Source organism: Adiantum capillus-veneris, chromosome 10 (assembly GCF_014529385.1).
Source record: "Adiantum capillus-veneris isolate H3 chromosome 10, ASM1452938v2, whole genome shotgun sequence".
NCBI classification, from domain to species: Eukaryota; Viridiplantae; Streptophyta; class Polypodiopsida; order Polypodiales; family Pteridaceae; genus Adiantum; species Adiantum capillus-veneris.
In genome coordinates this window covers 27,837,941-27,865,083 of record NC_140940.1, presented here as the reverse complement: position 1 = coordinate 27,865,083, position 27,143 = coordinate 27,837,941, and the positions used below count along the sequence as shown (strand labels likewise).

The following is a 27,143-nucleotide window of genomic DNA, read 5'->3' as shown; positions in this document are numbered from 1 at the left end:
GACAGCGGAAGAAGCAATGAAGCCCTATGGAACCTCGAACCAAAATCTGGTAAAATCGAAAACCCCACTTTGAAAAGAGATGCCATGGCTAACAGTAACCGGTTCCAGTTCAAGAAGGACCACTATCTACCTATGAGAAATTCCATACTAGTCAATGGATAAGTGTATCTTGCAAGGTACACCCTCCACTGATCATTTGGGGAGACCAAACATAGTGGCTCAAGAAAACATGACACTAGCTACACTGTGGGCTAAGGCACACCATCCACAAGCTGCAAGAAGCGGGGAAGGAAACCAAGGACGAGAAGACTCCAAGCATGGCACTCTGCTAAATGGAACATCCGAAGTCATATTAACATAACAACCTGGAAGCTCCCTCTAAAAGACAAGTCTCCTCAAAAATAATGTCTCAAGCCCACATCGATATGGAACAACCTCTATCATGGGGAGCTCCAAAGCTAGAGCCGAGAGTCCCCCTTTGAAGATAGGAAGCCCCTTTTGACTCAATCTCGGGAAAAGATTATTAGAGATCACACCATATGTACACTGGATCTGCTGTTCTTTAGAGAGCGCAACCAGTCAACCATGCAATCCATATCCAATACGCAACACTCAAGGTGAGAGTAAAGAAACCGCCCAAGGCAACTGCAACCTTCCCAGGCAGATTAGAATGGACTACTCCAAGGTTGGAGCTCTCCAAAGCGATGTACGGGCGAAGCCTCCATATGTTGCTAACTACGAAAGTAGGAACTAGAAGTCCCCAACATTGCACGGTGCCAAGTTGTAACCAGACCTGGAAATTGAAGGGTGCCCTTGTCCGTCCTAGGGAAGGGGAATTCCCTTAGTTGGCCTTCGGAGAGGACGGGCCATCATACACTTTGCTCGTCATCATGCAAGGCAAAAATGCACCAACCTGTCACTCGATACCCGTTAATTTTCTTGCTCCTATGAAATATTCACTTGCTTTTGGTGTATCTTTTGTTGTTCCATACTTAAGAGGAGCTAGCATTAGGTATTCTTTAATTAAATTTGATGGTTAGTAAATTTTTAGAATATTGGTATATTATACTTTAGCTCTGTTTGCTCCTCTTCCCCCCAAAAGCATCACCATTAGTTTTCACATCTCTCTCTCTCTCTCTCTCTCTCTCACACACACACACACACACACACACACACACACACACACACATCTTGAGAGCACTCACTTTAGCCAACATGTGCCACAAGAAGAGTATGCAAGAGTGTGCAAGTTGAGGGACATTTGTGAGGTAAGGCCCTCTAAGAAAAGGAAGAGGAGGAAGGCAATTCAACGAGGTAAGGCCCTCTAAGAGGAAGAAAGAGGAAGGTGTCTTGGTCAATGCCTATTGCAACAAAGGCTTGGATGACATGATCGAGGATTTTGTGCAAGGATAGAGGGGCCAAGATGTGGTTCGAGATTCTCTTGGCATATGGTGGCCCTTCAACGGGCATGCTCCTACTTGCATGCTATAGCTGCAAGTAGGAGAGAGGGCAGTGGGTGGCGCAAAGAGAGAAAGAAGTGTAAATAGAAAGTGTTCATCTCTCATGTGAAGCCATGCAGAGGCCAGAAATGCATAGATAGATAGAGAGAGAGAGAGAGAGAGAGAGAGAGAGAGAGAGAGAGAGAGTGACTTGTTTCCTTGAGCCTCAATGCTATCTCCTCGTTTGCTTTAAAAGATTTATGCCCAAACTCAACTGTAGTCACACATGCGCTAGAGGCTAGGACATTAGAGGAGGAGCCTAGAGGTCGCTAGATTCTAGAATCATCATGCACGTTGCACACATCACAAGTCTGGTTGCATCAGACTTTCCATTGCAAAGCATCTACATCTGTATAAAAAGCATAACTAGTGAGCTGCCACTCTCAAATCTTGTCGCATTTTGATTTTTTGAAGGTCTTCATTAAAAATAACATATTAAAAGTGTTATCTCTTCTTTGATTTAGGTGGTAGGATTCAAATTTTCATAAATTTGAACTTATGTTTTACCACCTTAGAGCTTAGGCTTTGTCTTTTTTTCTAATATATAAGCAATGCTCAATAGGAGCTATTTATATTAAAGAAGAAGAACACTACAAGTGTCTTGGATTTTATATGGACCCGCAACTCACCATTACAGACCATAAAAATCCCATGTGCATCACATGCCACAAGGAGCATAAACACCATAAAGACTAGGATCTTACAGACAATATATTTGGACACAGATCTTGAGCAGCGGATGCCACCACATTGAGGTCCTTGCCACCCCACCCCAACATGTCCAATGGATAGGAAGACAAAACGACACATGGCAGAAAATTATAATCTATCGGAGAAACTTCCTACCACCACAAAGCTCAAACTAAAACGAGTCAATCCTGAATGCAACACATTTGAGTTACACCTTAGAACTTAGGCTCATGTTTAAACTAAGCAACCTTCTACTTTGATTGTTTTTGGGCTATTTTATCGAATTTATCTTTTTCAAAACTTGCCCTTCTTAGTGAAGGCTTATTTTCAAAGGACCTGTCTATTGAGAAGGGGCCTCTAAACAACATGCTCTTCACCGGGAAGGCCTATCACAAAAGTGCCATGCATGTGCAAGGCTAGACCTCTAAGGAAGGGTGGGAAGGGTTGCAATTTCCAGCACTGGTTGCAACTTGTCATCCGAAGATCTCGACAAATCTGTTGTCGACACAAAGCTGTCCCTCAATTGGCACCATAGAAGTGACCAAATTTGTAGGGCCACAATGCCATCGTTGAAAGATAGGAGTGATCACAAAGTGATGATGTGGCAATAGCCCGTAAAGCAAAGAAACTGGCGAGAATGATGACATGGCATGTCATATAGAATCCTAGAATTTACGACATATTTTACAGGTGATGCAGGCCAATTGGATTTTACGGAGAAGCTTTTGGGAATCTATATTAGTAGTAACTTTTACAACTAGCGCCAACTTCTTGTATCTAATGCGTTTAAGCTTGGGGCCTTCAAATATGAGCCCTAGGGGAGAGTTCTAGTAGACTTGTGGAGGCAATTGCAAAGTATCTCTCCTTAGCGGATGTACCTTGTCAAATATCAATATAAAAGAAATACGGGCGTCAAGGTTTTAAGACCAGTCCATGTGGGAGTGGAATTCTGCTACTCCTTATCTACCGTATAAACTCTCTCTCTCTCTCTCTCTCTCTCTCTCTCTCTCTCTCTCTCTCTTTGGATAGATCTTTAAGGTCTCTTGGGATAGTTTCCTACTACATTAAAACAATCTTCTACTTCTCTCTCTCTCTCTCTCTCTCTCTCTCTCTCTCTCCCAATTGTGTTTGAAGTTCTAAAGTTTGTTCTAGTTCCTTTCTTTCTAGATGGCATGTGGTGCCTCATCGGTTACAATGATATCCGAGCGTCAGTCATTTGCTGCTTTGACGAGCAAACCGATCGTACATGAACCTACAGCGGGAAGCTATGGAGTTGAAAGAAGAAGAAGAAACAACAACAAAAAGAGGAGATGAAAAACGAGTTTTTTTTTTTGTGCTAAAAAGCTCTAAAAACATGAATTTTGACATTGCCATGTTGTACAGGCCTCTAAAAATATCTTAAATAACTGAGAATTTGGATATGCAACAAAAGTCAAAGTTCTAAAGCCCTACGCATTGATACAAACTGATATTGGTTTTGATTTTAAAAAAAAGAAAAGATTTTTAGCAGCAAGTTAGGGTTTTTGTAGCATGTGTTAAAAATATGTTTTGGATGCTCTTTTGCAGACAACAGGTCGCAAGATGGGGGAAGATTGATTTACAAGCATTTGGGAGCATTGGAGATGGAGATCCACTCTTATCCAACGAGAAAAGTCCCTTGTTTGAGATAATGATTGAGAATTAAATACAGTTTGAGAATACTGCTTGAGAATGATTTAAACTAGATCAAATCCTGTTTGAACCTACTTTTCCTTGTTCTTTTGCTGATTGAATGCATTTGATTCTACTTGCAATGGTCATTTCATTGTTGTTTGATAACCTCTAAAACGATGCAGACAACGTTTGGTCTAAGGAGCGTTTAGTTGTACTTGGAATTTCTGAACAATGTAGCTTGCAGTCTAGAGAGACTTCAGTCATATATGGAAACCTTTGAATGACGCAAGCTATGATTTGGGGATCATTAGTTGTTTATGGGACCCTCTAAACGACGTAGGCTACGGTCTAGGTGCTTGTAACTAGATGTCTTTACATTGGTGACAACATATGTGCATCTGTGTCAATTGTGTATCATTTTGTAAATATGGTGCATCAATAGTTCCAATTTAAATGAGATAGACTAGGAATGCCGTCTTAAAGCATCAAGACGCCCTGGAAAGATCAACGCGGTCTGGATGTGATAGATAATATTGCTACGCTGGAATGTCAAGAGTTCTGATGTAGATGAGTGACTCGATAGAAATATGAAATTGTGGAAATGTATGGTGCAATGTATGCTAGAGAATGTGTTGTCTAGTAATGATGGTCATTGGCATGTATGCATGAAGGCTAAAGAATTGGATTGCGTTTTGAAGGTGTAATCGCGGGTGATTACTTTTTCTTTAATGAGGGGGTATATCACAAAGTGATGATGTGGTAATAGCTTGTAAAGAAAAGAAATAGGTGAGTGTGATGATGTGGAAAGCCGTACGGAATCCCAAAATAAGGTGATGGCATGGTGGGCTAGTCAGATTTTATGGAGAAACTTGTGGACACCTAAGTTAGAGTAGTTTTTAGAATTGATGCTAGAGTTTTTTGAGCCTTGGGTGAGAATTTTAGCAACAGACTTGAAGTAGAAAATGCAAAGCTTCTCTCCTCAATGGTTGCACCTTGTAAAACATCCATATAAAAGATTTACCAAAAGGGCCGCCAAGGTTTTAGGGTTAGTGCATTTGGGAGTGGAGCTCCACCATTTTGTCGTGGACTCGGTGTCTATTGTGTGGACTCTCTCTCTCTCTCTCTCTCTCTCTCTCTCTCTCTTTCTCTCTCTCCAGTTGCATATGAAGTGCTAAAGTTTGTTCCAATTCTGTTCTTTTCATTTGGCACATGGTGCCTCATCGATTACAAGAGTAGTTCACACTCTAAGAAAACCTCCTCAAACTATTTTCATAGTTGGTTGAGCATCACACACTACATGCAGGGATTTCATTGGAGCGATTATGATCGTGTGATTACGTTAATAACACCATTAATTTCACATGAAAAAGAAGTGATCACGTGAATTGTTAACGTAATCCTAATGATGGCCTACAAAAACCAATAGAGCCGATTAGCCTGTCGGGTTTCTATATTTTTCCTCTGGGTCCGTCAGTCTTTTTAATTTTTCCTATGGGCCCGCCGGAAATATTAAAAAGCCCCGTGGACGTAATTATATAACGTAAAACCTCTTCTAATGTTAGCACTTTGACTAGGAAAATCCCTGGAGAGTGTATCCGAGCACCAGGTACATTCATCTCCTTGTGAATTGACCAAGGTTACATAGTCACAGGTCCTTTTTTTGGGTCGAGCGTGAAGAATCTGGTAACCACTTCTAAAAATATTTAAATCCTTCACCAAACATAAAGGTACGAAGCCAAAACAATTGAGAATTTAAAGAGTCGTACTCATTTCCACTAAGCCATTGGTCTATAAAAGGGCCAAATTTGGTTTTAGAAGATGAGCATATGTAAATGACAAGTCAATGGTCAAGGGTCGGATGTCCTCTACTAGTGTACTAGGTATATAAAGATTCTTGAAGTCTTGCATTTTTCACCATTTTAGATTTGAGTTGATATACATTGTCACTGCACAATATGAGAGCTATAATCCTTAATTGGATGAAAATAGCTTTTATATATTGAATTGGATGGATGCATAAGGGGGCTACGATCCTTGATTGGGTACAAGTAGTCCTCAATTGTGTAATTGTATTGAAGATTTCATTGCTTTGTTTTATGCATTGGTTTATATAGAGAGTGGATATGTATTATGAAAGATTGTTTTAGTGCATGCCATGAACAAACATATATTTTATTGCTTTCGTGTGTGTTTTGAAAATAATTATCGTTGTTTCAGTATAGAAGTTGATTATTCTTTATAGCATTTGAAAATAGATGTGTCTTATTGTTTGCAAATCGAAGAGGATGTATAACTAATCATCATATTTATAATTGCATTGACAAATTCTTAGCCAAGTTATAATCATAATGCCGTGTAGAGAGTGCCTTGCAATGTGTACGTTTGCTCACAATATATGTGATCGATATGTAGATTGAGCAGAATGCATTACAAATCTCATACTATGCAGATTTGATTACTTTCTTAGTGATTGTTTTTCTAATATATTTTGAAAAGAAGAAAAAATGTTTCTAAAATTGTACATCTAGTTTTTATGCCTTAATATTAAATCGAAAGCAATGGAGCAAAATGTCGGCACAAGTGGTACAAAGAAGGCAAACAATAAAAAAGCCCTTGGTAAAGAGTGGGATTATGCTCACAACATATGCGGTCGAGACAATGTAAATTTTGCTTCCCAACAAAATCAGACGGTGCACCACATATTAGGGACCATTTTTTGGGTACCATTAAAAAGAATTGTAAGAAATGTGAACATGCTCAGGCGCCTGCAATTGCAAAGCGTTTGAGCTCTTCTGAAAGAAATATGAACATGCTCAGGCGCCTGCAATTGCAAAGCGTTTGAGAGAAGAGCTCCCCAAAAAGTGTGGCAAAGAGAAAGCAGATACATAGGTCTGTTAAGGATGCATGTCAAGAGCAGTCAGAGCTAAATATTAACTCTCTTGATCCTGTGGCAACACCAACTAACCCTACAAAACAGCTTGCACAAGGAGAGGAAATGTCAAGCAGTGTTTCTTTTAAGCATCACAATAAAGGTGGACTTGGAAAAATATGCCAAAAATCATTGCATCAAAGCCTTCGAATGCAGTCTCTAGAAGAAGCACAAACCGCACTTGTCAAAGTGATTTTTTTCACTGGAAGTGCTCTAGTCATGGTAGACATCAATCATTGGAAGGATGCATGGAAGAAAATTGGTGAGTTTGACTTAGGATTTTCAGCCCCTTTGTATCACACAATACGAAATGATCTCTTAGACAAATGTTACATCAAAGTCAAAGAGTGTGTTTTCAAATAGTACTTGGAAATATTTCGCTTTCAAGATACACAATTGTGAGTGATGGTTGGTCTAATTGTCACAGAAGACCACTAATCAATGTAATATTGGTTTGTCCATGGGGAGAAACGTTCATAAAGACAATTGAAAATTTTGGTGCAATTAAAAGTGACAAATATATTTTTGAGGTCTTGATTAATGTAATTAAAGAAATTGGTGCTTAACATGTCGTTCAAGTAGTCATGGACAATGCAAAGAATTGCAAAATAAATGAGAACTGGGAGTATGAACTATGAACGGAAACTCTAAACAAGCTATACACATGTCACACCTATCACATGGGTTGGTTAGATGTCCTACAATCCACAACGGGTGCTACTAGTGTGGAGGATCAACAACAAAGAGTTTGTGAGGTCATCCATAGGGTTATTGAGCTAGAGAGACAGAACAAGGGGATCCACATGCCTTCAACGGGTCTCATGAGATTCTTGGATACAGGGAAGGCTAAACAACCAAACTTATTGCAAATGGAGACTTCCTTGGTAAGTCCGATGGACCCTCCATATGTTGTTTCGCCAGGGGGTCTCAGTGAAATCTGAGCCCACAAGTGGTAGCTTTACTTTTCCAAGTCTAGCTCATCTTTCCCTTGATGACACCACGGCTACCATGCCTATCCCAATGATAGGCATGCCAAGAAACACGCCATGGACCTCATTTGTTAGTAAAGCACCACTACATGGTAGGTCAATGCCTGCAGCAGTACCTACAAGTGTGTATCAAGTGTATGTACCTATGGGTCCTCGTACTCATGTAGTCCCTACCCCTCCCATTGTTTCAACAACATATGCTCTACAACCACAACACCCAAGTTCTTATTTCCATGGGACCATACCGGTTAGCATTAACATGTCACATTCGACGTTTGATATCCCTAGGGCCACACATATGAATTTTGGGCCGCCACATGGCACAACACCGTACCAAACGTGGAACCCAAGGTCTTCCTATGCACCAAGCCCAATGCCAATACCTACTCCACATGTAGGCGCCTTCAGCCATGGTGCCTGCTCACTTAGGTGACTTGGAACCATTTGCTCAAGCTTTCGGTCAATCTATTGCTGAGAATATGTGTAACAGCCTAATAGAGAACCTAGAAGTAAGGCAATACGAATAGCCAAGCTCACACAAAAATTTAGTGGAGATGGGGATGTGAGAAAGCACATCGAAGTGTTTGAACAAATATGTGATTCTCTAGGAGAACACAATGACCTGCATGCTTTAAGCCTAACCTTAAGTGGGAAGGCTGGGGATTGGTATAGAACCCGAAGGGTGGAAGAAAAAATGATTTACCTTACTCTTAGGAGATTGTGCTTGAAAGAATACATACGAGAGGGAGTGCTTTGGGGTATAGCCTCTCAACTTCAGAAAGCCCAATCGTAGAGGAAGGAGAGTCGGTGAGAGACTTTATTAGTTGCTTAAAGCATTTGAATTCTCGTTGTAATTCAAATGAGTGCTTCAATAATAATCAATTGCTTGATAGATTCATTAGGGGATTACGAGATGAGGATATCTACAATGGCCTAGTCATTAGAGGTATCACCACTTGGGAAGCAGCCACCACCAATGCGATCCAATTGCAGGATAATTTAATGATTCAAGGAGAAAAAGTGTATGTTGAGCCTAAATCTACTAGCTTGCAAGCATCGGGGCATCAGCCAATGACCCTAAAGCCTATTGCTAAGGACCAAAGATATGTGAGATGACTTTAGCAGATCTCACCAAGGCCATTCAAGAGAGTCTTAGAGACAATCGTGCTCCGCAAAACAATCATATGTATCCAAGAAGGGAGAAACAATGGTGCTCAATATGCTATGGTACGCATAATACCAGTGAATGCCCTACTTTTAGAGTGAAATTCAATGGGAATTGCAATGTCTGTGGGAGGTATGGTCATCAAGCTAAGGATTGCATAGTATTTAAGCACAAGATGGCCAATAGACCAACCTTAGCATGGACAGACATACCTCGAGTGCCTGCATTGATGTCGGCCCCACCTCTTGAACAAACGTCACAACACATGGTTCCTAGGGCCCAAAATGTTGTTCAAACAACACCCTTTCCACCTCCAGTGCTAGGACCGCAACCACCGCATCCGAGAATCACTTCTATGAATCAAGTGGGTTGTAAGTCATCTATTGCTTGTTTGGAAGGTTTTGAGGAAGATATAGATCCTAATATTGCCTATGGGATTGATGCGCTTGAAGAAAGTCCACAATACTACATGGAGGACTATTGGGGACAAGTCAAACCTGTCTATCAAGTAGCTGCTCTTGCTGCAAGAGGCCAAAACACCAATTACACTGCTAAGTGACCACCTCTTCAATGCTACGAGTGTGGAGGTCCACATCGTGTGGCCGAGTGTCCTATTAGGCTATAAAGAACGCCACACTAATGCAAACCACTCAAGCGAGCACGTCTACAATGCCGATACTCATGTGTAATTGATGTGGCATAGATCATTTGATTGTCCAATGTCCAAATAATCCAAATGCACCGAAGATCACACCATTAAACTTGATTGAGGTTATCGAGGAGCCATCACAAAGTACACCTGTGGTATGAGTAACGTACTCACACGATTGATGCTCCAAAAACAGAATTATATTCTTGAGGAAAGAGACACAGCATCAATTGCCCAATCTTAGAAAAAGAAGAAAACACGAAGGAAGAGATTGCAAAAAGCAGCGAAGTCAGACCCCAGTTCAAAGACCAACATAGGACTGGTGACGACCTCGTATATATGAACGATGCTGAAGAGGATTCTGATTCAGGTGAAACCATGGAGACCAAAACGACCACTAAGAAAGAAACCAACAAGGAAGATCTTCATGAGCCACAATGGCCAGAATCCAAGAAGAAGATAGGAACTTATCCAAACCCTACAGAGGAGATCAAGCGAGTCAAGCAATTAAGGAGTTTGGTAGAAGATACCCAAAGGGATTTAGAACCAGCACCTAGGCAAATCCAGATTACAAACACAGTGTTCCCTACGCAACAACAACCTCACCAAGTCCATAGACCCTTAGCCATACCTAGTGTCATCCAAGAAGAAAGTGACTTAAAGTCATGGGAAAGTGGACGTACTCACTTCTTGATGGAAAGAATGTTTACAGAGGGACTATCTGACCCTATCGAAGAAATGGAGATCCCATCTTCCCCACGTCAAGGAATTGAAGCCCAAAAGATGCCGTTAAATATTGCCAAATTGATGGATTTCATGGTTCAGAAGTCAGAACCACCATCATGTCCAAACTATATGGAGACCCTGAGCTTAGCTCTTCGAGCTTTCCTCAATGGAGAATTGAAGGTTGGGCTACCACAATTTGCACAGATGGATGGAGTTGGGGAGATGCCAATAGAGGAGGAACACTTAGATCCACAACCCAACCTAGATGAGAACCTTGTTGTAGAAATACCTGTTAACAAGTTGGGACAATACTTTGAGAGTGATGAATCCAATGAAACCATACCAATCACTACCAAGGGATAAACTGTGAATGGAATCCTTGATGGTGGCGCTGGGATTAGCATTGTGACTAAAAATTGATGGGAAACTATGGGAAGACCTCACCTTGAGACCACAACCATAGTAGTAAAGATGGCCAATGGGTCTATTGTTAAACCTATTGGGATGCTAGAAGATCTCAAGATCAAGGTCTTTGGACATCAAGATCAAGGTCTTTGGACATAAAATAAGAATTACCTTCATTGTTATGGATTTCTCCAAGCACACTATGGCATCTGAGATGATCTTAGGACGTCCTTTCATGAGGGAAGCAAAAATGGTGCATGACTGGTCTTCTACTTGCAGTTCCAAGATTCCGTCATTCGAGTGGATCTTGTAATTGGTCGAGCACATCCTCTAGGAAACAGGTTTATAATTGATCATAGATCTGACACCACAGTTCACTTAGCCCCATTGCTGTATTGTTACACGTGTAAAGCGGACATTGATGTTGAGGAAGATTATCCTTATATGGATGTACTACCTGGGATGAGTGAGTCGGACAATGTGGATTGGGTCCACCTGGTGGAAACCATAGAAACTTGGGGAAATAAGGGGATGACCTGGGTAACACCTGAGGGGGATGAAATGCCACCACTCGTACCCTTAAATATGCTAGAAGGAATGCATATATCTTCTGACAAGACTCATCCTCATATAACAAAGAAAACATACAAGTGGGTCCCTAAATCTTCTTTAACGACCATGGTTTGATGCTTAAAAACAGAAGCCTTGTAAGAAACATCCGACTCGCTCCAAGAAATGTAAGGAAACGTGGTGTTGGATTCCTAAACGGCTATTGGAAGCCCAAGGCTATTATCAAGAAAATGATCAAATCTAGGTGCCAAAATGTAGATTGTGTTCTTACATGTCACCTGACCCATGTGAGTCAAACCCTGTGACGACAAAGCCGATGAAGATCGTGGGAAAGGAAAAATCACATAACACTATATACCGGATCCGGAGCTAGTATGGGTTCCCAAGCAAGAAAGGCTTGTTTTGCTCAACTCAACCATAGAAAAAATGAATAAAGCTTCTAGCCCCTCATGTAATGCATCCATAGAGGTAAAAGATTCTACACAACCTCCACCTACACAGCCTCCATGAAGTTACAAAAGATTTGACACCTTCCATTGTTCAATTATTACCTGATGCGATACTTCAAGTTTGTTCATGGAAGAGTACTTTACCACCCTTGCAACTCGATGAGGCACCCAAGGTAATAGAGAACTATTGGCTAAAATTCTCACCTATTACCAATTGGAATAACTGGTTGCAAAAGGTGATAACATCCTTTTAAAGTATGATCTACCCAAGGAAGGGTGGAGTCTTCATTCACGTCAGCCTATTGATTTATTTCCCTCTTACCCTTCTTTCCCCGACCCTTGAGCTTTTCGATCTTAGGGAATGTATATATAAAGCCTTATACTCACAAAAAACAAAAAATAGTAAAGAGCAAGAGCAATTAGCAAACGAGTGTGCACAATAAAAGTCAAAACATTGACCCAGACACATCCGGTACACTGAAACAGAAACCTATGTCATTATACACCTTTGATCCTCATCACTCGAGTGATGGAGGGTAGGTAGGATTAATACAATAGGAGTGTTTTTGTTTTAGAGTTTAGTGATTAGCAAAGTTCTTTGTTCCCACTGATGTGCCTCCTAGAGGTATTCTTGTGTTTCATAGTGTGTATAGGAACGTGTTGCTATGGTTAGGATTTGGACCTTCATGGAATCTTTCTCTCGTTCACTCTTCAAACCAAGCGCGATCATCAACACAAACAAGTGTTTCTTGTTCATTAGCATCGTCCCTTATCTTTTATGTTTGTCTGCTTTAATTGTGATTGATAGCATAATATTCAACGCATTTTCTTAGTACCAAACATTAAATTCAATGTAATTTTTTGTCATAATCACTTATCTAGGTTTAAAAAGCAACTAGTCTGACTAAGCTAGTTTGACCAAGCTAGGCGTTAGAGATCTTCTCTTAATACCATGGGGAATGCAACTGAGGTTCTTAATCCGATTTAGACATCATTGTGTGCAATGTACTAGGGATTTCTAGTGGGCTTAGTCCCTATTGACCTTTAGCTTAAGTATTATAAAGAGAGTTTACTAGTGTGATGAGCCTGGGGGGGGGGGGGGGGGGGGGGGGGGCGGTAAACAATGTTGTATGTTGGCAAAGCAATGGTTGAAGCTATGCAGCAGGAAGCTAGCCAGGGGGTTGGGCAACCTTGCCCTACTGATCGTGTTGAAGAGCGGCAGTGCATTCCAGAAGGTGTTGGTGATGTCGACCTACTAGAAGATGAGGTAATAGATCATGGCTTTCCCTTTTTCTTAGCAGATGATATGGTCATAGAAGAAGTCCTTAAAGAGCAGACAAAGTTAATCGAGCAATCCGATTTGCTCTCGCATGAAGTGGTTGAAGATGAAGTATCAAAGGCTATGGCAGATAAAGACTTGCATGGTGAGTGTCATAATAATCAATATCTAATTCTCCTAAATGATTTTCTCATGTTAAACTGATCATTTAATATGGGGAAGTGCCAGGGGAGAAAAAGCTAGAATATTGGTTAAGCTAGCAGATCGGCCACAGTAGGGATCCAAAGGAGGAAATAGGGATCCAAAGGGGGGGGGCCATCTGCAAAAGAGCCATGTGCAACAATGGGCTAAAAAGACCCTAAGGTTCAGCCCATTAAGACTTCCAAAATGCTAAGGTTCCAAAATTCAAAGGTTGTGTCCAAAGGTCAACCATAGGGGAATTGGATGCTTTGTATGTGTACAAAAAAGTCTTTACAATCCCGACTTAGGAGGGGGTGAGCCTTGCATGTAGGGGATGAGAGAGAAAGCCACACACACACACACACACACACACACACACACACACACACACACACACACACACACACACACACACACACACACACACACACACACACACAAGCTCTCTTTACACAAAGGGAATGAGGGACACGTGTCAGCTCCCTAGGCCAGATGCCCACAAGGTGTACCCAATTCCTATTGGATGGCCTTGGAGGTGGACCAATGAGAATTAGGCTAGAGTAAATCTAGTTTAATTAATTAAAAACACTTAATAAAAGAACCAATGAGAATTAAGTCCTCTAGAAGACTATTGGACAGTCTCCTAAGGGGTCCAATGAGCATTCAGCAGCCCAACGGCTTGCTTGATTCCTATTGGCCAGGAGGCAAAGGGGTCCAATGAGAGTTTAGTTAAAATTATTAAATTACCTAAAGCTCTCACAAAAGGGGAAAGGGGGACACATGTCAGAAGGCTATCACTTATGCTGCTTAATTGTCATTGGCTAGCCCTAGGGAGGTCCAATGAGAGGATAGCAAGAGCAATTAGCAAGAGGGGTCGCCCAAGAGAGAGAGGGGGCTGATTTTTATTATCACACACACACTCACACAATCTCATGTGTGAAGTAAAGAAGACTCTCTCTCCTCCTCAAGCTTAAATGGAAAGCTTATCACCTACTCCAAGCTTGTGAGAAGGGAGGCCTACACCAACAACTCTTGGCTTTGTGATGCAAATCCAACCAAGAGCCAAGCTTCAATGCATGCTCATCTCCTCTACCATGCTAATTACTAAGCTAATATGAGTGATTATGTGAGGAGATGTACATATTTCTCGTAAGATACTCCTTCTTCCTCTCAATCTACTCTCATACCCTGCTAGCTCTCACCATCTTTGAAGGTGTGTGAGGTCTTGGGTCTGAGACCGGGGATAATTGATGTTGTGTTTGCTAAGTGTTTTGCTTAGTGCATGAAGCTTTCATCTTCATTGCACTAGCTAGTCTTGAAGGAACACAAAGAATTGTATTGTACAATGTCTCTCTTGATGGGAGAAACCATAATACAAAGCCTTTTGGAGGGGGGACCGGCTCCATGCAAATCCGGTCCTCAAATGTTGTCAATAGCTTAATTTCTCTCTCTTTTGAAAGTATTGTTCATGCTATCTAACTAGGTGTTATGCTTTTTGTTTCTCTCTCCACCCAAGCACTCTTGTAATTCTCATTAGGAATCTATTCTAATGAAATGCCCACTATGTTCATGCTAATTTCCGCTACACACAAGTTTTTAGGCCATTAAATGTTACATTGGTATCAGAGCACAAGGTTTCTCTTTTCTTGCTCAAGAAGGGAGGTCCTCAAGCTAGCTATAAATGGTTGGTATTATTAATTGCTTGTGAGTAAGTAGAATAGGGATTTTTCAGCCTTGCAGTGCGCCTGCCTTCGTGCAGTTAACGGGGCATCACCGTCGAGAGCTATGGTCTTAATAGTGGAGTCCTACGAGGCTTGCCTATGGATTAACCACTATTGAGCTATTAGAAGCTTGACGAGAGCCAGTGCTGTTTTGGTGTTGAACGACCCTCTCTTCTATTCCTTGCAATTAATGGTATTCGAGCCACGGGTACAGTAGCTTGAGTGCTTTTTCTAAAGGGGTAAAGAGGGGAAGCAACTAGGGCTTGAAGTGCCAAAGTACACCTAAAAAGTTTACACCTAAAAGTTGTTAGAATGGTTGACAATAGTAAAGAGAGTGAAATTAATGTTGATAACTTTGATTTTGCTAATGAGCAAGCTACTAATGATGCTCCGATGCTTGTTAACTATTTTGTTTCTAGGCTTCAACAAGCCATGGGCAATCCATCTCTCCAAAGTGAAGTGCAACTGCAGCTCCGTGCTCACGGGATTCTCCAAGCTCACCACCATGACGAGAGAACACCTAGGAAGCCTCCTGGTGAGACTTCCAAAAGAGGTCTCTCTCCTATTCGGGAAGAAGAAGAGAATCCATACAAAGGGTTTAAGAATTTACTTCTTGATGATACATTTCCTTCCCAAAGGAGAACTCAAGAGCCTCCACCAAAGGAACGAGAAAGAAGTGAGTCTCCCGCCACCTCGATGGAGATGGCTCCACGAAGACGGCGGGCTAAACGCTCTCCATCACCACCAAAGCGGAGAAGACCATCGCACTCTTCTCCACACCATAATTCAAAGAGGGATGATAAAAAGCAAGAGAAGAAAAAGGCGAGAAAGAGGACACCCTCTTCTCCATCTTCCTAATCCTCTTCCTCTTATGAAAGTGATTGTGAAGATGACGAAGATCAAGACAAGAAAAAGGCGAGAAAAAGGTCACCCTCTTCTCCACCTTCTTCAAATTCTTCACCTTTTGAAGAAAGTGATGGTGCAATCTTTGAACCATCAAAAAGAAAAGGCCATAGGAAATCCTATGCCGCATGGAAGAGGTCATCCAAGCTGAAGAAGTTCAAAGAGGGAGGGAAGAGCATCTCTTTCCTTACCTATGATGGAACCTTTGGTGCTACAGACAAAGTCTTGGCCTTTATCCAACAGTTTGATGCGGCGTTTGGAGATGAGGGGTTTACGGAGTCCTCTAAGCTACGCCATGTAGCTATGCACTTTTAGAAGTCCGCCAGGCAATGGTGGTCTAGCCTACGAGCCAACGGTGAAGCTCCGCGAACATGGAAAGCTCTAAGAGCTTCCATTATGAAGCAATTTTTGGCCACCGATGCCAAAGACAAAGTACTCACCGAATGGCGAAGCTTAAAGCTCTCTCCCTATGAATCCATCCACAAATATGTAGACAAGTTTTGGGACCTACAACTCAAAGCCACAATCTTCAAAAAGTTGGATTTTGGAGAGAAAAATCAACAATTTTGTGCGGGCTTAACCGAAGAAATGGCGGAGTATGTCAACTCCCAAAGGCCACGTACCATATCGGCGGTAATACACCATACTATGGTGGCCTCTCAAATCAATTTCCAAACGGGGGCTAAAAGAAATAATAAGCCCATGGAAAACAAGGGTTCCAACGAGCCTAAGGGGAAGGACAATGTCCAAAAGTCTCCTAAGGGCAACTCCAACAAAGCTAAAGAGAAAGGACAAAGGTAAAAACAAACTCTCTCCTGAAGAGCTTGAGCGTTATCACAAGGATAACCGGTGTTTCAAGTGCGGCGAACAAGGGCATGCGTACCGCGCTTGTCCCCAAAAGAACAACCGCCAAGATCCTCCTAGAGCTACCTTGGTTGAAATCCAAGAGGAGGAGACTCACCAAACTCACCACAAAGGATCTCCTCTATGCCATGCTTGGGGAAAGGTAAGAGAGCATGATGCTTTTATTCTCTTTGACCCTGGTTCTACTCACAATTTTATATCTATAGAGTTGGACACCAAGCTAGGCATACAAGCCTACGAGATGGGAGATGTCCTACCGCAGATAGTGCTTTCAAGGGGCAAGAAGCTTCAGTCACTCCCTTAATCGGGAAATTGAGGCTTCACGTCCAAAGCTATGTGGACAAAGAGGACTTCTTTATCTCTCCTCTCAAGCATGAGGTACAATGTAATCCTAGGGGCACCATGGTTTGATCGCCTGGCTGCCAATGTTAAATTCCCTGAAAGGAGAATCTCCTTTAAGTTCAGGGAAAAAGACATGTATATAGATGCTAAGGAAATAGGTAACACTATCCCCATTGTACATACACCAGCTTTCAACAAGTCAATAAAGAGCTCTATTTCCGTGTACATGATTTTTGTTAAAGATTCTCAAAATGAACGTAATGCTTTAGCAAAAGAAAATAAAAGCAACCAAAAGGAATTAGAGTTATCCAATTTTCTCAAGGGGTTTCAAGATGTTTTTATTGACGACACCCCTTGTGAGCTACCTCCTAAACGAGGTAATGATGACCATGCAATTGAACTTCTTCCAGGAAGTTCACCGCCTAACAAACCTCCTTATAGAGTTTCTCAAGCTCAACAAGAGGAGGTTATGCGGCAATTGCATGAGTTAGTTGAGAAGGGCATGGTTAGGCCTAGCTCATCTCCATTTTGCTCACCTGTGCTATTAGTGCAAAAGAAAGACGACACATATCGTATGTGTGTTGACTATAGAGCACTAAATAGGATCACTAGCAAGAATAGGTTTCCCGTTCCACGGGTAGAAGACCTATTTGATAAGCTACAAGGATCGACCTACTTCAGTAGGATTGACCTAAAAAGTGGCTATCACCAAATAAGGATAGTTGATCAAGATATTGTAAAGACCGCATTTCGCACCACATTTGGTCTTTACGAATACATTGTCATGCCTTTTGGCTTGACCAATGCACCATCCACATTCAACCGCTTGATGGAGAAGCTGTTCAGGCCTCATCGAACCTTCACTGGAGTCTTCTTTGATGATATTATCATCTACTCTAATTCAGTAGACGAACACAAGCAACATCTCCAGGTAATATTTCAAGTTTTAAGAGAGAATAAACTTTATGTTAAAATCGAAAGAAAAGTGAATTTTTCTTGCAAGAGATTCAGTATTTAGGTCACATTATCTCTCAAGATGGCATCCAAATGGATCCATCAAAGTTAGAGGTAATAAAAGGATGGCCTAAACCAAAGAATCTTCATGAACAAAGAAGATTTATAGGTATGTGTGCATACTATAGGCGCTTCATAGAAAAGTTCTCACAAATTGCGGGACCATTACATGACCTAAGAAAGAAAAGCGTTAGGTACACATGGTCTGCTAAGGAGAGCAATGCTTTCGAAAATCTTATCTCTCAACCTGTGCTTACACTACCGGATCTCTCAAAACCATTTGAGGTCCAATGTGATGCTTGTGGTGATTGCCTTGGAGCTGTTTTGCTCCAAGAAGGGCACGCCATAGGCTATGAAAGTCGAAGGCTCGACCTTGTTGAGCAAGCTTTAGGCATATATGAAAACAGTTCTACATGCCTTTGTTACCATATACATGTGGTAGTGATGTGTGTGAACACACTCGGACCGACGGGGCATTTTTTTCCTCTTTAGGAGGTTTTTTCCCCCGTGCATTGTATATACGCCCATCACTCTAGGGCTATCTATCTTTCCATTGCACACTAAGTAACACACTCTCTATTGTGTGCCTTGAGCTTCCTTCATCTTCTCCAAGCTGTGTGTGTTTCTCTGCAACCCTAATTCCAACAATTGGTATCAGAGCAGGTCACGTCCTCCCGGGCTTAGTCGCGAGCTGCTCCAACACACGCCTGCTCACTTTCTCCGATTTCAGTGAGCTTTGGCGAGCGTTCGCAAGTCGACAAAATTTTGATTTGGGCTCATTTCAGCTTCCGTTTCCACTACATGCAGTACTGCACAGGCTATTTCATCATTTTGTGCAGAATTTTTGTCAGTGCCGTTTTCTGCATTACAGATGCCTTATCGTCTTCTACGGTTTGTGCTATATAGCACAGGTTGTTCCCGCTCCATTTCTCCTATTTTCGGGCAGTTTTCACATCAAGTGCAACATTTACCATGGCTGACAACAACAACACAGATGTGTTCAAGATGTTTGCTGCTGAGGACAGGTTGGATGGGGAAAACTACCCTATGTGGGCTTATATGATGCAACATGTTCTTGTGTCAAAGGGTGTCTGGAACATTGTGCAGGGCATTGCTGTACGTCCTGGTTCTGATGATGTAGGCGATGTTGAGGATGTTGCAGGTCTTGCTGCAAGGATTGCATCTATTAGAGTTGTTTTGCCTACGGCAGAACAAGCTAGTTGGGATGTTAAGGATGCGCAGGCTCATGCATTGATTGCGTTGTCTGTGAAGTGCACCATTGTTCCTCACATCTGTTCAGCAAAATCTGCAAAATAGGCTTGGGATATTTTAGTAGGTCTTTATGCAAGCCGCAATGAGGCTAAAATTGCTTTGCTGCGTAAAGAGCTGGAGTCGAAGATTATGCATGAGGAAGATGATATGGACACTTTCCTTGCTAGTGTCAAGGATAACAATGAGCAGCTTATTTCTGCAGGTGAAGTCATTTCAGACAGTTCCCTTGTGCAGACTATTCTTGATGCCTTACCAGATTCCTACTAGACTTTTGCTAGTACTTGGAGACTTATGACCCAAGGAAATCCTGAAGTTGTCAAGTTTGATGCATTATGCACATTGCTGTTGCAAGACTCACTTTCCAGAAAAAATAGGACTAGGCAGCGTGCAGTTGAACAGGCTTTTATTGCTTCTCAAAGAAAGGGTGGTAACAGTAATGCAACCACTTCTTATGGTTCTACTTCGAGTGGCAAAAATTTTGTTCCTAATGCTTCTGCTGGCAGTACTTCGTTTGGAAATTCTGGTGATAAGGGCAAAAAGAAGATGTGTTACCATTATTGTAAAGCCAATGATCACTTGATCAAGTCGTGTCCTAAGTTGAAGGCCAAAGAGGCTAAGAAGAAAGAGGGCGGTTCCACTGCAAATGCTGGTTCCACTGCAAATGCAGCCATTGTTGAGTCTTTTGTGAAAGGAGACTGTAATGCTGATGTTGATGAAGAATGGGCTTTTAGTGCAGAGTGCACTTACAATCCTGCTGTCCATGATGCATGCTTGTCAGTTGCTGCAGATTCACATGTGTGGTATTTTGACAGTGGTGCTACAAAGCACATTACCTCACATCGTGAATTGTTTACCTCTCTTGAGTCTGTCCCTCATGGGAATTCAGTCACTTGTGCCAACAACGCCTCTTATCCAGTTCAGGGAGTTGGAAAGATTGTGTGCACTGCTGCTAATGGCAGTTCCTTCACACTTGTTGATGCACTTTATGTACCTGGGATCAAGAAGAATCTCTTGTCTGTATCCGCACTTGCTAGACTTGGACTTGTAGTCAAATTTGTGGATGACAGATGTACAATTTATGATCTCAGTTTTGGTGATGAAATTGTTGCATCTGGGCTTTTGTGCCGTGGGTTGTATAAGCTCACTTTGTATGACAAATGTGGACAAAATTTTGCAAATGCTGTTGTAGATTCAAGGGCTATTTCAGATGCAAAACTTTGGCATGCACATTTTGGTCATCTGAATTTTGCCAGTTTGTTGCGTTTGCAGAAATATGATATGGTTGCTTCTTTGCCACCTCTTGAAGCACCTGTCAAACATGTTTGTGAAGGTTGTATTTTGGGTAAGATGCAGCGTTCTAAGTTTCCAAAGGATGGTTCAGTTCGGGCCACATGCAGGTTGCAGCTTGTGCATAGTGATGTTTGTGGGCCCATGCAAACTCCGTCCTTGGGCAATTACCTGTACTTCGTGACTTTCATTGATGATTACTCCAGGCATGCATGGGTATTTCTGCTTAAAGCGAAGTCCGAAGTTTTTATGTGCTTCAAACAATTTTTGGCTATGCCTGAAAATGTCTCGAAATGTACTATGGGCACCCTCCGTTCTGATCGAGGGGGGGAGTATATGTCTCATGAATTTAATGCTTTTCTGGCTAGTCGTGGGATAAAACACCAATGTACAGTGCCTTATACACCTCACCAAAATGGTGTTGCTGAGAGGAGAAACAGGTCACTGATGGAAATGGCACGATGTATGGTCAAAAGTCAAGCTTTGCCGCATTCTTTTTGGCTTGAGGCCATTATGTGTGCCACTTATGTACTTAATAGGTGTCCTACGAAATCTTTGCAGTCTATTACTCCATATGAAGCATGGCATGATAGAAAGCATTCTATTGAGCACACGCGTGTTTTTGGCTGTTTGGCATATGCTTTGGTGCCACAAGTGCAACGCAAAAAATTGGATGATAAGGCTCTCAAATGTATTTTTGTTGGTTATAGTGCTGAAAGCAAAGGTTACAGGTTGTATCATCTACAAACAAAACGTATTCTGGTTTCTCGGGATGTAGTGTTTGTGGAAGATTCTGTTCAACCCTTGCTGTCATGTACTAGGGACAGTAATGTAAGCTCATAGGACATTTATGACACTTTGTTGCCTCTTTTCAGTGGTGGAAATACGAATGTAAGTTCCAATGAGGCAAATGTACAGCCTATGGGGGTTTCTGAAAATGTTTTAGATCAGCCTATTACATGATGTACTTGATGTCTAGTCGTACTCGTTCAGGCTCTCTCCATGCATCTTATGCATCTTACGACTCGGGTACCTTTATGGTTGTGCATGCTATAGATAAGAACTCATCTATATAACTCAACAATGTATACTAATTTAAACTATAGTAGCTAACACCATATTTGTTGTATTACAAGATGTTATTGCAGTGGATGCTTGGTCTCAACTTGGTTTGGTGTCAAGTGGAAAGTGCGACTTCTCCAATCAGAAGATCATTCTAAACAGTCTTTGTTTGGTGTGTATACTTGTGGATATGGAGATCCATGGAGTTATCAATGATGAGACAAGCCTTGCTAAGAGAATAGGAATTGCCTCGGTCTATATTCCATTCAATTTATTTGATCTAGTACATAACATCCCAAGCTATTATTGTAGCCAAGCTACAAACTTTGTAATGAAACTACTTGAACAGAAAGCACTCTTGTTTCATTACATTTTTGTCCACTCTAGTTAATCTTCAACTATATGATGTTGTGCTTGTGATCAATTTTTGTTTCATCTAATCTTGTATGGGTATTGTGCTTCCTGCAAAATTTTTGGTGCTCATAAGTGAATTGATCAAGTAAATTGATTTTTTGGTAGCATGTACACCTTTGCAATGTGCCTGCATGTAGATCTAGTAAGCCATCTAACCTCAAAGGTCAGGTTTGATTCATTTTGTGTTGTATGAGCACTTAGAGTTTATCTCAAAATGGTGGCAAGCTTTAAATTCTTAGAAGAATCCCATACTCAAGACTAATCTAAGCAAGATAGAGCAATCATCTTTCCTTGTGTTGCAGGCATAGACATGAACCTCCTTTGGCATTGAACAAACATTTAGTTCATGAGCACTCAGAGTTTATGTCAATATATTTGGCAGGCTTCAATTTTTGAAAGAATACACTCAAACATAATCCAAGAAAGATAGAGCAATCATATTCCCTCATGTTTTCAAGCACACATGTGAATCCCCTCTTCGTTCTACCTTTGCCATCAATAATGCAATGGCATGCTATTATGTTGTATTTGATATGAATTTGTGTAAGTTCAACCATAAGCTTGTGCTCTTTGAAAGGAACACAGACTATGAAATCAAAATAAAGAAAAGAGAGCTAACAAACAAGACAAAGATAGGGGATATATATATATATATATATATATCATACATAGATAGATGGAGGATAAACAGACAGACAGACATATAGATATAGATAAATACATTAATAGATAGATAGATGGATAGATAATTCGATAGATAGATACATAAATAGATAGATAGATACACATGTAGATAAAAAACACAAAGATAGATAAATAGATAGATAACTAGGGAGAGAGAGAGAGAGAGAGAGAGAGAGAGAGAGAGAGAGAGAGAGAGAGAGAGAGAGAGAGAGAGAGAGAGAGAGAGAGAGAGACCCTGTTGGAACTCAAGGGCATTGCCCCTTTATTGAGGATACACTCTTATGATGGATAAATGACATGATACATGGATCAAACCCAAGACAAGTTATTCCTTGGATTGCTTGCTAATTGAGTATGCATCATGCATACTTTGAGCCATCTGTAGTAGCAGAGAATGAGTAGAGAATGCATCATGCACATGGTGAGCCATCTATAGCCATTTGTAGTAGAGGATGAGTTTTCTTTTTCTAGATATATCATATGAGCTATAGTTTTGTAAAATGCTTCTTTGGATGGATGTTCATGGTTATGTTGTAGGCCCAAGGCCACCATGCCCAAAACTAACCAAGCACAAAGAGTAGGAGGCAAGGCAGGGGGTGCATAGGCCTTGGGAGGCCCAAAAAAAGCCTGCCACAAGGGAGCGCATTTGGGCCTTCCAGAGACCTATGGAAGGCCCAAATGCGCTCCCTTGTGGCAGGCTTTCTTTGGGCCTCCCAAGGCCTATGCATCCTTGCCTTGCCTTCTATTTGTGCCAGCTTGCTTTGGCATGGTTGACATGGTCCTACAGGATGTTCAAACTTCACTCAACCATGCAATAATAGTTATCTCATACCATGGCGCGTTGCAAGCCCCCATTTGATTTTCAGGATAGTGCCCCATAGTGTGTATGCTCTAGTTTTGGTCTCTAAAGAAAAAGGTGGTGCTTTGCTTGGTTGTACAAGACACTATTTAGTCTCACAAAGGCCTACTAGTGAAAAAGAGCTGAAGCAAATGGCCATAACATGCACAAAAAGGAGAGATACAGAGAGAGAGATAATTGATTCTTAAAGCAGCTACCCATAAAGGAGCCAATATTCTATTAGTACAAAACACTACTCTATAAGTTTATGCATGCATAAATAATTGATCATACATGGCTAGCTAGCTGAAAGCAAAGAGATATTTGGGGGGGGGGGGGAGAGAGAGAGAGAGAGAGAGAGAGAGAGAGAGAGAGAGAGAGAGAGAGAGAGAGATAATAAAGGTTTTCTAAACCCATTCCATGCCTCTTTTCCATCCAATGCATGAATAGGCACCCTTGCATCCTCTCCTAAACTAACCAACTAGCCCCTACCTTTGAAGCATTGGTTGATATAGTTTTGCAGCCTCAGAAATGCTACCATGATGCAATTACATGGCCCGTCTTGATGCAGGCTTATGAGCGATGGGTAATCCTCCCCACTACCATAATTCTCAACATTGGCTCAATACTTTCTATATTAGTATGAACCCCTAGTATTCACCAAGAATTTACCGTATTCATGTGACACACTTGTATAAGCATCAAACCCCTCAATAAGAATCAAATCTTCAAAGAAATTTCTACATGGAAAATAATTTGCAAGATCAAAGATTTCATATATTAAAGCCATAGCGCTTGTTGTTACAAAACCATGTCCATTGCAGACCACCTCAAACATAATTTTATGAGATTACAAAGTAAAAGCTATGTTGATAGCTTTGGGCACTATGGATACATGTTCGGTATGTATAGAGTACAGATCTAAATTCTTCAAATGTTGCCTCAAATACACTCAGGTTTGAAACCAGTGCCCTTGTGTAAAGTAACATTGCCATTGCTTGACATACTTGACCTTCCTATGCTTGGGATCCATCTTTGTCTCATGGCTATGGAGTTTCCACCTGTGGTGCAGGGGCACCCTTCTGTGTCCTTCCAGCTAGAAAGTTTGTGATGTGACTCCACCTTACATGAAAATTAAATATTCTGTTCCATAGCTTGCAAGAAGTTGGGGTAGATGAAGAGGTAGTTACTGTAGATCTTGGCTTACGGTAGACTTGGTATTTTTGAGGGAGGACAGTGAACAATGGAAGAGGGTACAGGGATAGAAAGAAGAGAGGAGAGAGGAATGTGACAGTGAGAGGAAGGGTTTAGCAGGTAGATGAAGTGGCATATCTAGGAGTGTGTGAGAATGAGAGGGAGGGTTTAGCAGGTAGATGGAGAGGGAGATGCAGAATTTTGTAAGAGTGAGAAGGAGGATTTAGCATTTAGATGAAGAGGGAGATGCAGCAGGTCTTGGCTATGGTGGGCATGGCTACTTTGAGGAAGGGGAGTGAGAGAGACAAAGAGGAGACATGGAGAGAAAGGGATTTTGGAGGCAAAAAATGATGTTTTGATATTAGAATAGGTTTGGGGTCACTTTTTGGGGGGAAATGACTACTTTTGAAAATTTCAATAAATTTTAAATTTTTAGGGTTTATTTTTGGCCGAGTTTTTTCTTTTAAATGAAAGGTGGGGTTCTCTTTTTGTACAAGGGTCCCTCTCCCTCTTTATGACACCCCCTTTTCTCTAGGAGATGTTGAAAAGCTTGAGAGAGAAGGTAGCCTCCTAGTCACTACTTACCCCACCTTTTCTAGGCTTGAAGGCTAGAAAATGACCTACCAAAATAGCCCCCATCATTTCCTTTGTCTCCCTTAATCACAACATACTTCCTTAAAATTAGGGATTCTTACAAGGTCCATAGAGAGTCCATATTTTTCCTAATGAATTACTAAGCTAAGCTATGCTAATATGAGTGATTATGTGAGGAGATGTACATCTTTCTCGTAAGATACTCCTCCTTCCTCTCAATCTACTCTCATACCCTGCTAGCTCTCACCATCTTTGAAGGTGTGTGAGGTCTTGGGTCTGAGACCGGGGATAATTGATGTTGTGTTTGCTAAGTGTTTTGCTTCGTGCATGAAGCTTTCATCTTCATTGTACTAGCTAGTCTTGAAGGAACACAAAGAATTGTATTGTACAATGTCTCTCTTGATGGGAGAAACCATAATACAAAGCCTTTTGGAGGGGGGACCAGCTCCATGCAAATCCGGTCCTCAACTGTTGTCAATAGCTTAATTTCTCTCTCTTTTGAAAGTATTGTTCATGCTATCTAACTAGGAGTCTTACCAAGCACCGAGCACACACAAACACACACATTACATCACCCTCTTATATTGGGCACCCATTATATCAATGGTCACATATACCCCCACATAGTTCCAGCAAGTAACACTTCTAGATTCATTTTAGTATCTCTTTCTTGTACCGAGACATGGTATCAAACTCACCAATTTGTAATGGATTGGCCTTTTGTAGAAGTTAATATTTCATTTCATTTCATCTGTGTGTGTGTGTGTGTGCGCGCGCGCACGCGTGCGCAACAAATGATTAGGCAATGGGAGACATTCACAGAGGGAGATCACTCACTTCTTTAGAGCATAGACTTGGCAGCCAGATGAGCATGCTTCACAGCAGACTTCATAGGCCACCCATACCAAAGGTATATTACTTGGCAGAGCCATTGAGCTCGGGCAAGCTAAACGCCCATGTCTATGAGGGCGACCCGGACATCGACGGAGGCTCCATTAGAGGATTAGGATTATTCTAGAATGACATGGGAGATGCCCAATACAATAATTACGGAGGTGGACATTAACAATGGTCTTCAATGACTGATGCAATACTTTATCGAACAATGTTCGATGCCGGGCATCCTCGGGCATTGATGATGATAATGATTTTAGTCTTTCACCTTCATTTTTATTTTTATTTTTGTATCCAAATGTTCAATTAGATCCACCAAGATTGTATCAATTTGCCATTTGAAAACATTTAATATAGCATTTCATTCATTTCTCATCTCTCTCTCTCTCTCTCTCTCTCTCTCTCTCACTCACACACACACACACACACACACACACACACACACACACACACACACACACACACACACACACACACACACACACACACACACACACACACACACACACACACACACACACACACACACACACACAACCGAGGGCTAGTGCTCAACTCCTTTTCGGCTAGATATTTAAGGTCTCTTGGGATAGTTTCCTACGATATTAAAATCATTTTACTGCAGCTGCTCCTGCTCCTCCGCCTGCTGCTCCTCCTCCTCCTGCTCAATCGTTGTTGATCGTTGTTGAGCCCCGTAATGTGTTGCACTATAGAGTTGCAAGCCCATGCTAGAAACAACGACTCGTATGATCCTCTCCTCCTTCTCAAACCAAGGGGCTGCTACACGTCACAATCCATGCACAACTCCACACACTGATCCGTGAAGACACTGATCCGTGAAGAGGGTGGTCTGCGGATTACATGATTTATGATGCGG

The 27,143-nt window shown here is 41.5% G+C and overlaps 1 pseudogene across 1 annotated transcript in view; it reads left to right on the top strand.

Annotated features, from left to right (window-relative positions):
- Positions 1-27,143, top strand: part of LOC147448603 (uncharacterized) — a 315,839-nt pseudogene that overhangs the window by 241,572 nt on the left and 47,124 nt on the right. Inside the window, exon 2 of the transcript XR_015189392.1 lies at positions 12,855-13,148. The product of XR_015189392.1 is annotated as an uncharacterized LOC147448603 (transcript). The remainder of the gene's footprint in view (positions 1-12,854; positions 13,149-27,143) is intronic.